The sequence below is a fragment of the Prionailurus bengalensis genome, chromosome B4, assembly GCF_016509475.1.
Source record: "Prionailurus bengalensis isolate Pbe53 chromosome B4, Fcat_Pben_1.1_paternal_pri, whole genome shotgun sequence".
Lineage (NCBI taxonomy): Eukaryota > Metazoa > Chordata > Mammalia > Carnivora > Felidae > Prionailurus > Prionailurus bengalensis.
In genome coordinates this window covers 12199110-12212728 of record NC_057358.1, presented here as the reverse complement: position 1 = coordinate 12212728, position 13619 = coordinate 12199110, and the positions used below count along the sequence as shown (strand labels likewise).

Below are 13619 nucleotides of genomic sequence, written 5' to 3'. Positions count from 1 at the left end.
ATAAAATCAAGAAACACCTAGCAAAGTGATAAAGAGAAAAAGAGGAAATGGGAGTCTCCAATTTTAGGAATCAAAGAGGGGACCTCAACACACAGCACAGAAAGCAAACAGGTTAAAGAACAGGAAATTGTGTACAGCTTTCTACCAATCAATTTGACAGCTTGGGTTAAACAGAAGATGTGAATAGCTGCATATATACGAGTATGTATGTGTGCGTGTGTGTATGTGTGCGTGTGTGTATGTGTGCGTGTATGTATGTGTGCATGTGTATATGTATGTGTGTGTATATACACACACACACACACACACATATATAAGAAACTGAAACTGTAATTTATTTTTTTTTAATATTTATTTTTGAGAGAGAGAGAGAGAGAGAGACAGAGACAGAGTACAAGCAGGGGAGGGCCAGAGAGAGTGGGAGACACAGAACCTGAAGCACAGAATCCAAAGCAGGCTCCAGGCTCTGAACTGTCAGCACAGAGCCCGACATGGGGCTTGAACACACGAACTGTGAGATCATGACCTGTGCTGAAGTCAGATGCTTAACTGACTGAGCCACCCAGGCACCCCTGAAGCTGTAATTTAAAAATTTCCACAAAACTCCAGGCTCAGAGAAAACTCTAAGCTCCGATGGCTTCACTAGTGGATTTTATCAAATATTTAAAAAGAAGAAATAATATGAATCTCACACACAGTTGAGAAAGTAGAGAAGACCCTCTAACTCATTCTAGGAGGCTAGCATTACCATAACACCAAGACAATCTTTAAAAGATATTACAAAGTAGGGGCACCTGGGTGGCTGAGTTGGCGAAGTCTCTGACTCTCGGTTTTGCCTCAGGTCTTAATCTCACGGTTTCGTGAGTTCGAGGCCCGCTTCGGGCTCTATGCTGACAGTGTAGAGTCTGTTTGGGATTCTCTCTCTTCCTCTCTCTCTCTCTCTCTCTGCCCCTCCCCTGCTCACACTGTCTCTGTCTCTCTCAAAATAAATAAATAAACTTAAAAAAAAAAAAAAGATACTACAAAGTAACCACAGACCAGTAGCTTTAAACACAAAGGCAAGAACTCTAAGAAAATATGAGCAGTAGAATTCAGCAGTAAATAATAAGGGTAATCCAATACAACTAAGTGGGGTTTACCCCAGGAACATAGGGTTGCACATTTGAAAGTCAATTAATGTAATCCATCACATTAACAGAATAAAAAAAAGAAAGAGAAGGAAAACAGTCTCATTCACAAACATGAAAATCCTCAAGGGTCTATAAAAGCCTACTATAATAAGGGAATTTAGCAAGATTGCAGGATAAAACATCGATACACAAAAGTATATAGCATTTGTGTATATCAGCAGCAAACAATTAGAAAACAAAAAATTTAAATTCCGTCTAAAAAAAAATCTTAAATTACTTAAGAATAAATCCAACAAAAGCTGTGCAGGGCCTCTATACAGAACTGTATAAAACACTGCTGAGAGACATTAAAGATCGAAATAAATGGAAAGAGATACATTATGCCCATTGATTGGAAGACCCAATATTCTTAGGATTGCAGTTCTCCCCAAATTAATCTCCCTAGAGTGCTTCTAAAATGTATATGGAAGGAGCAAGAAGGTAGAATGTGTAGAAGGAACACAGTTGAAGGTCTTATGCTATGTGATTTTAAGACAAAAAACCCATAGAAATCAAGACAATTGGCATTGACATAAAGGGAGACAAAAGGATCAATGGAACAGAATAATCCCCACAGATGTATAGTCAGCTGACCATCAAAAATCCCATGGGGAATGGAAAATTTTTTTCATCAAATGGTGATGGAACAGTTGGATAGCCATAAGGAGAAGAAATAAATGTTGACTCCTGCCTCATACCACACACACAAATCAGTTCAAGGTGGATTATATATCTAAACATAAAACCTGTCTAAGAATATAGAGGAAATCTTTGAAACCTTGGAATAGGTGAAGAGCTCTTAGACAACAGAAAGCACAAACCATAAAACAAAAATCCACTAATCATACTTTGTTAAAGTTAAAAACTGCTGGGGTGCCTGGTTGGCTCAGTTGGTTAAGAGTCCAACTTTGACTTAGATCACATCTCCTAGTTCATGGGTTTGAGCCCCATGTTGGGCTCTGTGCCGACAGCTTGGAGCCTGGAGCCCACTTTGAATTCTGTGTCTTCCTCTCTCACTGCCCCTCCCCTGCTCGTGCTCTGTCTCTCTCACCCTCAAAAATAAATAAATGTTAAATACAAAAACAAAAAAATTTGCTCATCAAGACACAGCTATGAAAATGAGAGGGCAAGCCACAGACCACATATATTTACTGGCAAAATACTTAAAAGTATATTAAAAATTTAAATCTGACAAAATATTGTATCAAGAACATAAACAATCTATAATAAAAAGACAAACCAGTAAAAAAAATGAGCAAAAGACTTGAACAGAAACTTTGCAAAAGAATACATACAAATGGCCAACAAGAACATGAGGAAATGCTCGAATCCTTCATCATCGGAAATGCAAACTGAAATCATAGCATAATATGATTTTATTAACACTCATTCAGCTAAATTAAAAACAGTAACGTCATCAGATGTTGTGAAGATTTAGAGAACTGGAATGCATATACATTGCTGGCTCATCACACTCTAGATTTTGAGTCGTAAAGGTTATCTCTGAAATGGGGATAACTGCCCCGCCACAGGGTTGAGGGTTGTACTGAGAATCAAATGTACTAATTCTGGTTCTGGCACAACACACACCCATACCCAATCATACATTGGCTCCCTCTCATCTTTTCCTTGAACAGCTATTCCTGTGCTTGGAGAATTGTGTCCCTACACTCTTTGTGCCACATGATAGCCAGTCTCTGCTTCTCTCGGTTCCCAGCTAATTTTTTTTAACGTAGATTTCATTTTTTTTTTAAATTTTTAAAATATTTATTTTTGAGACAGAAAGACAGATCTTGAGTGGGGGAGAGGCAGAGAGAGAGGGAGATAGAATCCAAAGCAGGCTCCAGGCTCCAAGCTGTCAGCACAGAGCCCAACACGGGGCTCGAACTCAGGAACTACAAGATCATGACCTGAGCCAAAATTGGATACTTAACTGATTGAGCCACCCAGGCGCTGCAGTCCTCAGCTATCTCTATAAGGATGGAGAGCCTCAAGGATCAGGCTGCTTCTCTACCTGTCCATCACTAGCTGCTCTTCCTGGAATCAGCTGTGCCAAAAAAGTGCAAGTGGCAAAGATTTGGGGCAGGGGGACTTCTTTTCTTTTTTAATGTTAATAATTTCACCCACACTGACAATTCATGCTGTTATGACACTGTAAGATCTTAGAGAAGCTACTTGCCTTGTTTTAACCTCAGTGAAAACAAAAAACAAATCAAAACAAAATATGAGCTGAACTGAGCTAGGCAGAAGGATGTCAGCCTTCCTTGGGGACTGTCCAGCAGCAGCAGAGAGCTGGGGCAGGATCCTGCCCTGGCAACAATGGCCACAGCTTGCTACTTGCCTTGAGTTCCCAGAGATGTCTGGAGAACTGATGACATGAAAATATAGTGTGCATGCAAAAGGGCTGCTGTTTCTAGGACAGATTCGTTATATGCCTGAGGCTTTGGTTATATACAAATGAACAATGATTTTTGAGTTTCCATGCCCTAAGGGGCTGTTTTTCAAACGGATGTTAATCGGAGTCTGCCCAGGTCATAGGACCAGACGTCATTTTTCCCTGACATTCTCTCTGGTCAGAACAGATGACCCCAAATTCAGAATCTTTCCAATTTGGCCCAAAGTCGGACATAGGAAGGGCATGACTTTCCTTCTTTTGTGTGCCCATATGTATATTTGTCCTTCCTTTGTTGGATTTTTTTTGCTTTATCAAAAGGTAAGACCAATAACCCGTTTAGGATGCTTCTCCTGGTTTCTGTGTTCATCCTTCAGAAACTTGCAGCTTCTTCTACACTGGAGCTTTGTCGAAAGCTTTCCTGTCTATCCTGACCACTCTCTTTCATAGACCATTCTTTGTCTATATCAATGACTTTGGTGCTCACAACTTACTATGCTGTCATTAAAACAATACAATACAAAACAAAACTGTTTCCAGTTAATAATTTGCCAAGTGGCTAATGTACTGTTTGAGGACAGTGTTCCAAATATGTAATACTTATGAAATTATGACTTTTTAAAAAAAAGATTTTATCTTTAAGTAATTTCTATACCCAGTGTAGGGCTTGAACTCACAACCTTGAGATCAAGAGTCACCTGCTCTACAGACTAAGCCAGCCAAGTGCCCCAAATTATGTTTTTTCTTGGAAATGGAATTGGATTATTGACAAATAACATTCTAACTATGGACTCTCTTGCCATAAAGTAACCAATTCAGATCTTCCCAAAATAGGTCCTGGATGTTAACAGGTGCTCCATGAATAAAGATGATATGGTCGATTAAGTTTGGAGGGATGCGGCAGTTTTCCAGCTGTAGGACTTGTCAGAGCCTTTAATATGCTCCTGCATTGTGAATCTGGTAGAGAGGGGGGAGATAGTCTAGTAGTTCCCAAACTTATTTGACCCTGGGATCTAGTGCTAGTGTTTTCCAAACTTTAGGGAAGCTACATCCTAATACATTCCCCAGGGCTGGGGTGGAACTGGGACATCACATAGGACAATGCTTTCTTTTTCCAAGTAAGATACATTTTGACGTTTACTAGGAGGAAGAAGGCCAGGGTTCTTCTCTGTCCTTTTCCAGTCCTTTTGGTTTCCCAGGCCTGTCATATATGGCTTAGCCTAGCAGAGCACCCATAGAGGCTCGCTTCAAAGCCATCCCCACGAGGATGGCAAGACTGGGGCCTGTGTGCCTGTTTCCTTCTGGCACGGTTCGCCCCTGCGTGGGCTTCCTGAGGTGACTCAGTTCCTTTCCTCCCTGGGTCTGCCTTAAGCCGTGCCGAGCCGCCCAGAATTGTGGAGAACTCAGAATATAAGCCATACATTCACCAGATTCCTGGACAGACAGGGACCCTGAGCAGCTTGGCTCATGCTTCGGATCCCACAGACCTCACTTGTATGTTCTTCCACGGCCCTTGCCAATGTATCCTTTCCCTTCCGTTTTCCTAGATAGCCCATGCTGAGACCAGAAAGCTGCTCTGTGTTTCATATCCAGAGAGAGAGAGAGAGAGAAAGAGAGAGAGAGAGAGAGAGAGAGAGTCTTTGTTCAGAGAATTGAACAACTCCAGGCCCAGGTTATCAATAATACCCCTGTCCCTGCACAGATATGCCAGACCCTGCCCTCCAGGCACTTCTTGGCTGGAGAGCCACGATACCAGCATGGAACAAAGAGGAAGTGTCTGTAGTCTCTGTGAAGGTGCTAGATGATGGGCTGGTCACAGGCTGGGAGGAATTCAGGGGAGCGACGACAGGCGGGTGTTGAAGCGGCTCATATAGACAGCTGAGCTGGGTCTAGAAAGATCAGTAAAGTTACTTAAAAAATAGCACTTCTGGCTTCTCTCCTTGTGATTATAAATGACTGCATGATCAATGTATAAAACTTGAAAAAGAAACCTCAAAAAACTAAAGGAAGAAAATTAAGACCACTCCAAGTTTTTTTCAATGCATATATTTTTTTTAGTAAAAAATTGCAGGAGTCTGTGAATATGGGTACATATATACATGTGCATCTGTACACATGCATAATGAGCATATATATCTTGTACGAGCAGTTCTCAGCCTTAGCTGTTCGTTATAACCACCTGAAGTGTTTGTAAAAAATACTGGTGCTCGACCCCAAATAAACTGAACAAGAACCTTAGAGGCTGGGGTGATAGTTATGTTAATTAGTTTGATTATGATGATGATTTCACAACGTATACAGTTTACATATGTTGTACAGTTTATTTTATTTATTTATTTAAAATTTTTTATCTTTATTTATTTTTGAGAGAGAGACAGCGTGTGAGCAGGGGAGGAGCAGAGAGAGAGGCAGACACAGAATCGGAAGCAGTCTCCGAGCTGTCAGCACAGAGCCCGACTCAGGGCTCGAACTCACGAATCATGAGATCATGACCTGAGCTGAAGTCGGATGCTTAACTGACTGAGCCACCCAGGCGCCCCATGTACAGTTTAAATATATACAACTTCCATTTGTCAATCGTATCTCATAAAGCTGGGAAAAAAATAAAAGGATTCAGGGAATTTTAACCAGTACTCACTAATTACACCTGTGTGTGCGTGTGCGCACACACACACACACACACAGGTTGAGACCCAGGCGCTGTGTATTTTTACAGAACCGGGGAGATCTGACTATGCACTCAAATATGAGGTCCACACCTCTAGACCCTTCAGAGTAAAGTGAATGCGCCTCCATCCATCTCAAGAGTGAGAACATCTGAGTCCCCCCAACTGATGGCAATAGCGGAGTCCAAAAATTCAGTCTATGTCCTGCTGAATGTTGAGGATCTTGAGGGGAGCAATACAAAGTGCTTTGGCTGCATCTTGGGAGTTTGGTCTTGGGACAGTGGCCTGGTGAGGCTGGGGTTTGTGCTAGAACCTGGGTTGGTGAGATGCACCCAAGTCTTGCCTGCCTGGTCAAGTCTTTGGTCCCTAAAGTAGCTGCAATTGCTAAGCTGTCGTCATCTCCTAGAGCAGTAAATCCTTAGAGGTGGGCTTCTTCCCCTCAGGTGTCATTTTCAGGAGAGGGGCTTTGAGCTGCTGTGACCAGGATGATCTTTAAATTACTGATGAGTCGGCTTCTGAGCAGTGAAGATCTGGGCTGTGATACACCAATAGCCATGGACACCACAGTGCCACTCCCCAAGCCTGGGGCAGCACAGGATATGGGCAGTGTTTCAGTCTTTTAGGTGAAGGTGCAAGAGGCTGCTGGGGAAGGGAGGAACAAGTGAGCCTCAGTCAGAAGGCTCAGGGCCCTAGAGATGGGGGCACAGGCTGCCATGTTGGAGGCTACATGTTGGTGGCTGAGTGCTCTGCTCTAGTAAAGCAAAGGTCCTTCACTTCATATCTTTGGGGGAGAGACAAGGGGCAGGAGAGAGTCTAGCTCAGTCTAGGTCTTAAGCCCAAGGTATAATGAATCTCAGCAATCTTAGTGACCAGCTCTTTCTGGATCCATGGACAAGAAGCCCAAGGAACACAGTCAGGACTTGCCCAAGGCTCCCCCCTACAGACCTGAACCACCTCTCCACCTGTCCACCTCTTCCTCTTCCTTCTGAAGTCTTTCTTCCCGTTCTCACCCACAAAGTGTGAGGCTAATTTTTTTAAGTTTGTTTGTTTGTTTGTTTGTTTGTTTGTTTAGAGAGATAGGAAGGGAGCAGGGGAAGGGCAGAGAGAGACGCTGGGGGGTGGAGGGGAGAGAATCCCAAGCAGGTTCCACGATGTCAGCTGAAAGCCCAATGTGGGTCTCGAATTCATGAACCATGAGACCATGACCAGAGCCAACATCAAAAGTCAGACGCTTAACTCACTGAGCTACCAGGGCGCCCTAAGAGGGAGGCTACTTTTTGTCATTTGGAGCACTTCTGAAAAGAAAGATCTTTTCACACACTTTTCCTAGACCAGCCAAAGTGATTCACTTTCAGAACAGTGAAGATCTACCTATTCATTCAAGGTGACCTTCTCCCAGAAAAATGGGGTCAACTCACCCTTCCCTTACACCAGTAACTTACTTTACCCTACCGTATTCTAGAAGAATCAGCAAACAAGGAGAACCTGTTGTAGTTGGATACCTACACTGTTATGGCTTCCCTTTGTCAACACCTATTATGATACCATGTTTCCAAGGGTTTGAATATATTTCCAATATACATACCCTTCTTTCACACATATACCGTAACATGTGCTCTACTTTTTCATTTAGATTGAAATCCATTTTTGTACTCTTATAAATAAAGATACTATAAACCTCCTTATACATGGGCTTTGCAGTAGACACAGGATTTCTGACGGTGGTTGGGGGTGGTACTACATAGAGAAAACAGAACAGAGGCGGTAAGGAGAGGTGGACAACATATAAGGTAAGTTCATAGGAACAGTGAGTTATCAGAAAGCCCCTAATTCAGAGTGATATGAAATACGTTTGGCTGGCAAAGGACAGGCACTGGATCAATCAGGCTAGCTGTGGGAGCACAGCAGCGTTCTGGAGGTTCCCTGCTGGGTCAAGCATCACCTACCTACCTACCTACCTACCTATCTATCTACCTACCTACCTACCTATTTAAGAGGGAGAGAGAGAGAGGGAACAAGTGAGTGAGGGGCAGACAGAGAGAGAGAATCCCAGGAGCGGGAGAGAGAAAAAGAGAGAGAGAGAGAGAGAGAGAGAGAGAGAGAGAGAGAGAGAGAGAGAGAAGTGGGGCTCACCCGAAGCCAGGCTCATATTTTACCTGAAGTGGGGCTCATGTTCACCCGAAGCAGGGCTCGAGCTCACTGGAAGTGGGGCTTGAGTTCACCCCATGTGGGACTCAAACTCCAAACGTGAGATCATGACCTGAGCTGAAGTCAGATGCTTAATGACAGAGCCACCCAGGCGCCCAAGCATCACCCCTTTAGGGAACGGATTGCAGAAAGTGGGGTCCTGGGGCAGAGCCTGGGGCACTGGGGCAGTAGAGGGCATTGGGAAGATGGCTCAAGAAAGTGTCTATTTATCCACTAATAAGAAAGTATTTTACTATTTTAGTGACATTACATTACAGTGCTTGTCTACTGAACAGCAACCCAGATAGGGTGATCTCATGGCAGTACTCTACACAGCTCTAGAATGTCCCATGCCTTTTTTCTGAATGGAGACATCCCCTGTCAGACTTAATTCTACAGGGAGACCTGTAAGGACCATTTTCATAGGAACTGATAATACTTCTCTGCAGCATGTGAGAGAATAAGCTGTAAACAGCCCCACAACACCCTGGCGAGGTGTTTAGAAAAATGAATGGCTTTTACGGGAAAATAAACCAGAGAGGTCTTAGAAATGTTGTCCTGACTCACGAAGCCCTCATTCTCCACACTCTCCTGTGTCGACACAGTTGACTCCAGAGGGACATCAGATGAGTTGAAACTTTGAGTTTGCAAGCTATCACTCTCTTGCCCAACAAAAAAAACATACACCTTCGCATCTAATGGGTTTGCTTCTCGCTGCTCCTGAGACCTGAGGAGGTGGCAGGGAAAGTGCTCACCTAGACCTGCTGTGGGGGCTCCTGAGGAAGTTGAGTTCCAGGGAGCTTCTGGTTCCAAGGGTCATGAGTCCCCCTTTTGAGATAATCCTTCACTCACCCTACCAAATGTGCAGGGAGAGCGGGCTCAGGAACATAATTAGTCCATTGAGAATGCAAAATCATGAAAGAACATAATGTATTCTTGATGTCAGGTACAGAAAATGGACTTTCAAATATTTATTCTGGAAAAACGCTTACCATGGGTCACAGTATCTAATAACTTTATTTGTCTGGACACACTCTTCTCAAGGGCCATTTCCACTTGACCCTAGTGGATCAGGTGATAGGCTGAATCAATGACCCGGTCCAAGTTAAATCTGCAAAAGCAAAGCTAACAGGCAAGGAAGACTTTTCCAGGAATACTGCACCAGAGGAATGACACAAAGGTCAACTCCACTGAAACAGGAATATGAGAATTTTTGAGAGCTGGGGTAGGGGGAATCTCACGTCACCTGCAGTTATTTTTTTCTATTAATTTATTTTAAAATTTACATCCAAATTAGCATATAGTACAACAATGATTTCAGGAACAGATTCCTTAATGCCTCTTACCCATTTACCCATCTTTCCCTCACAATCCCTCCAGCACCCCTGTTTTTTCTCTATATTTAAGTCTCTTATGTTTTGTCTCCCTCCCTGTTTTTATATTATTTTTGCTTCCCTTCCCTTTCATCTGTTTTGTATCTTAAAGTCCTCATATGAGTGAAGTCATATGATATTTGTCTTCCTCTGACTAATTTCGCTTAGCATAATACCTTCTAGTTTCATTCACGTAGTTGCAAATGGCAAGATTTCATTCTTTTTGATTGCTGAGTAATACTCCATTGTATGTATGTATAACACCACATCTTCTTTATCCATTCATCCATCGATGGACATTTGGGCTCTGTCCATACTTTGACTATTGTTGATAGTACTGCTATAAACATGGGGGTGCATGTGCCCCTTTGAAACAGCACACCTGTATCCCGTGGATAAATACCTAGTAGTACAATTGCTGGATCATAGGGTAGTTCTATTTTTAGCTTTTTGAGGAACCTCCATACTGTTTTCCAGAGTGGCTGCACCAGTTTGCATTCCCACCAGCAGTGCAAAAGAGATCCTCTTTCTCTGCACCCTTGCCAACATCTGTTGTTGTCTGAATTGTTAATGCTAGCCATTCTGACAGGTGTGAGGTACTATCTCATTGTGGTTTCGCTTTGTATTTCCCTGATGATGAGTGATGTGGAGCATTTCTTCATGTGTCGGTTGGCTATCTAGATGTCTTCCTTGGAGAAGTGTCTATTCATGTCTTTTGCCCACTTCTTCACTGGATTATTTGTTTTTTGGGTGTTGAGTTTGAGAAGTTCTTTATAGCTTTTGGATACTAACCCTTTATCTGATATGTCATTTGCAAATATCTTCTCCCATTCCGTCAGTTGCCTTTTAGTTTTGCTGATTGTCTCCTTCGCTGTGCAGAAGCTTTTTATTTTGATGAGGTCCCAATAGTTCATTTTTGCTTCTGTTTCCCTTGCCTCTGGAGACATGTTGAGTAAGAAGTTGCTGCAGCCAAGGTCAAAGAGGTTTTTGCCTGCTTTCTCCTCGAGGATTTTGATGGCTTCCTGTCTTACGTTTAGGTCTTTGATCCACTTTGAGTTTATTTTTGTGTATGGTGTAAGAAAGTGTTCCAGGTTCATTCTTCTGCCTGTCGCTGTCCAGTTTCCCCAGCACCATTTGCTGAAGAGACTTTCTTCCATTGGATATTTTTTCCTACTTTGTCCAAGATTAGTTGGCCATACGTTTGTGGGTCCAGTTTTGGGTTCTCTATTCTGTTCCATTGATCTGGGTGTCTGTTTTTATGCCAGTACCATACTGTCTTAATGATTACAGCTTTGTAATATAGCTTGAAGTCTGGGATTGTGATGCCTCCTGCTTTGGTTTTCTTTTTCCAGATTGCTTTGGCTATTCAGGGTCTTCTCTGGTTCCATACAAATTTTAGGATTTTTTGTTCTAGCTCTGTGAAGAATGCTGGTGTGGTTTTGATAAGGATTGTGGTCACCTGCAGTTTTTAATTGCCCTTCACAGTTGGAGCAGGGTGCCCATCACAGCCAAGTGTCTATGCTCCCATAGGGATTGGGGGATGGGGTGATATCTCCTTTGAGGTTTTCCTTTCCTTTTTTTTTTTTTTTTTTTTTTTTTTGAGAGAGAGTGAGAGGGAGAATGAGAGGGGGAGAGAGAGAATCTTAAACAGGCTCCATGCCTAGCACAGAGCCTGATGCAGGGCTGGACCTTATGACTGAGATCATGACCTGAGCTGAAACCAAGAGTCAGATGACTGACTGAGCCACCCAGGTGCCCCGGTGTCTTCATTCCAAAAAGATGTCTCCCAGGTCCCTGAGAAAGACATTCCTGGGTTATAAGACCAGCAAGAGACTGGGAGAAGATCTGCATTACATCAAAGGGGCAGAGAAAGAATTTACAGTTTCAAGTTTTCTAAAGTAAATGCTCTAGAAAAGGGAGCCTATCATCAAGAAGAAACCTGTCTAGGGGCGCCTGGGTGGCGCAGTCGGTTGAGCGTCCGACTTCAGCCAGGTCACGATCTCGCGGTCCGTGAGTTCGAGCCCCGCGTCGGGCTCTGGGCTGATGGCTCGGAGCCTGGAGCCTGTTTCCGATTCTGTGTCTCCCTCTCTCTCTGCCCCTCCCCCGTTCATGCTCTGTCTCTCTCTGTCCCAAAAATAAATAAATGTTGAAAAAAAAAATTAAAAAAAAAAAAGAAGAAACCTGTCTAAACTTCAGTCGAACTGAGGCAAATGTTAAAGCCACCTTGTTTGCACTTTAATCAATCCATGAATGCACCACAAAATTTGTTCCTGCTAACCTTGAGAACAATCCTGAACCCAGGGATACATTAACTTGTAAATTTTGGGTCCGTGTGTGTACCTTCTTATAAATCGTCCACTGAAATAAACTTATAAATGTTTCCTTTTACTGCCCTCACCCAGGAGTATTTTCATTAATTAATTCAGTAAACACTGATGAAGTACATCTGTGCTGGGCATCATTTTAGCAGAACAAGATAGAAACTTCTCTTCATCAAAGAGACCTCATAGCACTAGAGGATAAAGATGAGTAAATGAACATGTAAAATATAATGTGAGATTTCCTCAAAGGTTAAATATGAAAGTACCATTTGAACTAATTTTGCTCCAAGGTATCTACCCAATGGAAATAAAAACGGATGTCCACACAAAACCATGCAGCACAAGGGTGTTCGTAATAGCATTACTTAATAATAATTTAAAAAAAATTTTTAAGTTTACTTTTTTGAGAGAGATGGAGTGTGAGTGGGGGAGAGGCAGAGAGAGGGAGAATCTCAAGCAGGCCCTGCAGGGCAGAGTCCACGTGGGGCTTGAACCCATGAAACTGTGAGATCATGACCTGAGCCAAAATCAAGAGTTGCACACTTCATCGACTGAGGCACCCAGGCACCCCACATCAGCCTTATTTATGATACTCAAAAGGAAGAAACAACCCAAATGCCCATTTAGTGATGAATGGATAAATAAAATAAGGCATATCTGTACAACAGAATATTATTCTGCATGAGGGAGAAATGGGAGTACTGATGTGTGCTAGAACATAAATGAACCTTGAACACAGTATCTAAAGTGAAAGAAACCAGTCATAATGGGCCATACATTGTATGATTCCATTTAGATGGAATGCCCAGAACAGGGAAATCCATAGAGATAGAAAGCAGATTAGTGGTTGCCTAGGGCTTTGGGGGTTAGAGAAAATGGGGAGTGACTGCTAATGGGTATGGTGATGAAAGTGTCCTAAAATTGATTGTGGTGATGGCTTAGTATATTCACAAAATTATTGTTGTGGGAAAATGAGAAGAGCACTGGATTTGACATTAGACCTGGTTTGAATCCCATAAGTGTTGGATACTTAATTTGTCCAATGATATGCCCTTTCTCCATGTTCTCCACCTCATTAAATGGTCTTGCCAACCATCCCCCCAGCTACTCAAACTGGAAACGTGGGAGCCATCTAAATCCACACCTCCCAGCCTCCCATTGCCCTTAGCTAATTAGCTGAGTCCTACTGATTTTTTTTTAGTTTATTTATTTAGGGAGAGAGAAGGAGAAAGAGAGAGAGAGCACATGTATGTGAGTTGGGGAGGGTCAGAGTAGGCTCCACACCCAGCACAGACCCTGGGATCATGACCTGAGCCAAAATCAAGAGTCAGATGCTCAACTGACTGAGCCACCCAGGCGCCCCACTACTGATTCTTTCTTCAGTCTTTGAAGTGCTCTGTCTTCTCCATTCTTGCCCACCCCCCACCTTTTGCTGACACCATCTCCTACCTGGACTACTGCAGAAGCCTTCTCTAAGTCCCAGCTCTTTAACCTAATCCCTCCCACCCTCC

At 42.9% G+C, this 13619-nt stretch overlaps 1 protein-coding gene across 2 annotated transcripts in view; it reads right to left on the bottom strand.

Moving 5' to 3' along the window:
• The window catches only part of MCM10 (minichromosome maintenance 10 replication initiation factor), a 107198-nt gene that overhangs the window by 39852 nt on the left and 53727 nt on the right, over positions 1 to 13619 (bottom strand). The window contains exon 19 of one of the 2 annotated variants that reach the window (XM_043561711.1): positions 3069 to 5450. The exons of the other annotated variant lie outside the window; for it this stretch is intronic. The gene's annotated coding sequence lies outside the window, so the exon portion shown is untranslated. Of the gene's footprint in view, positions 1 to 3068; positions 5451 to 13619 lie in introns of those variants that run through there. 2 annotated transcript variants of the gene reach the window in all.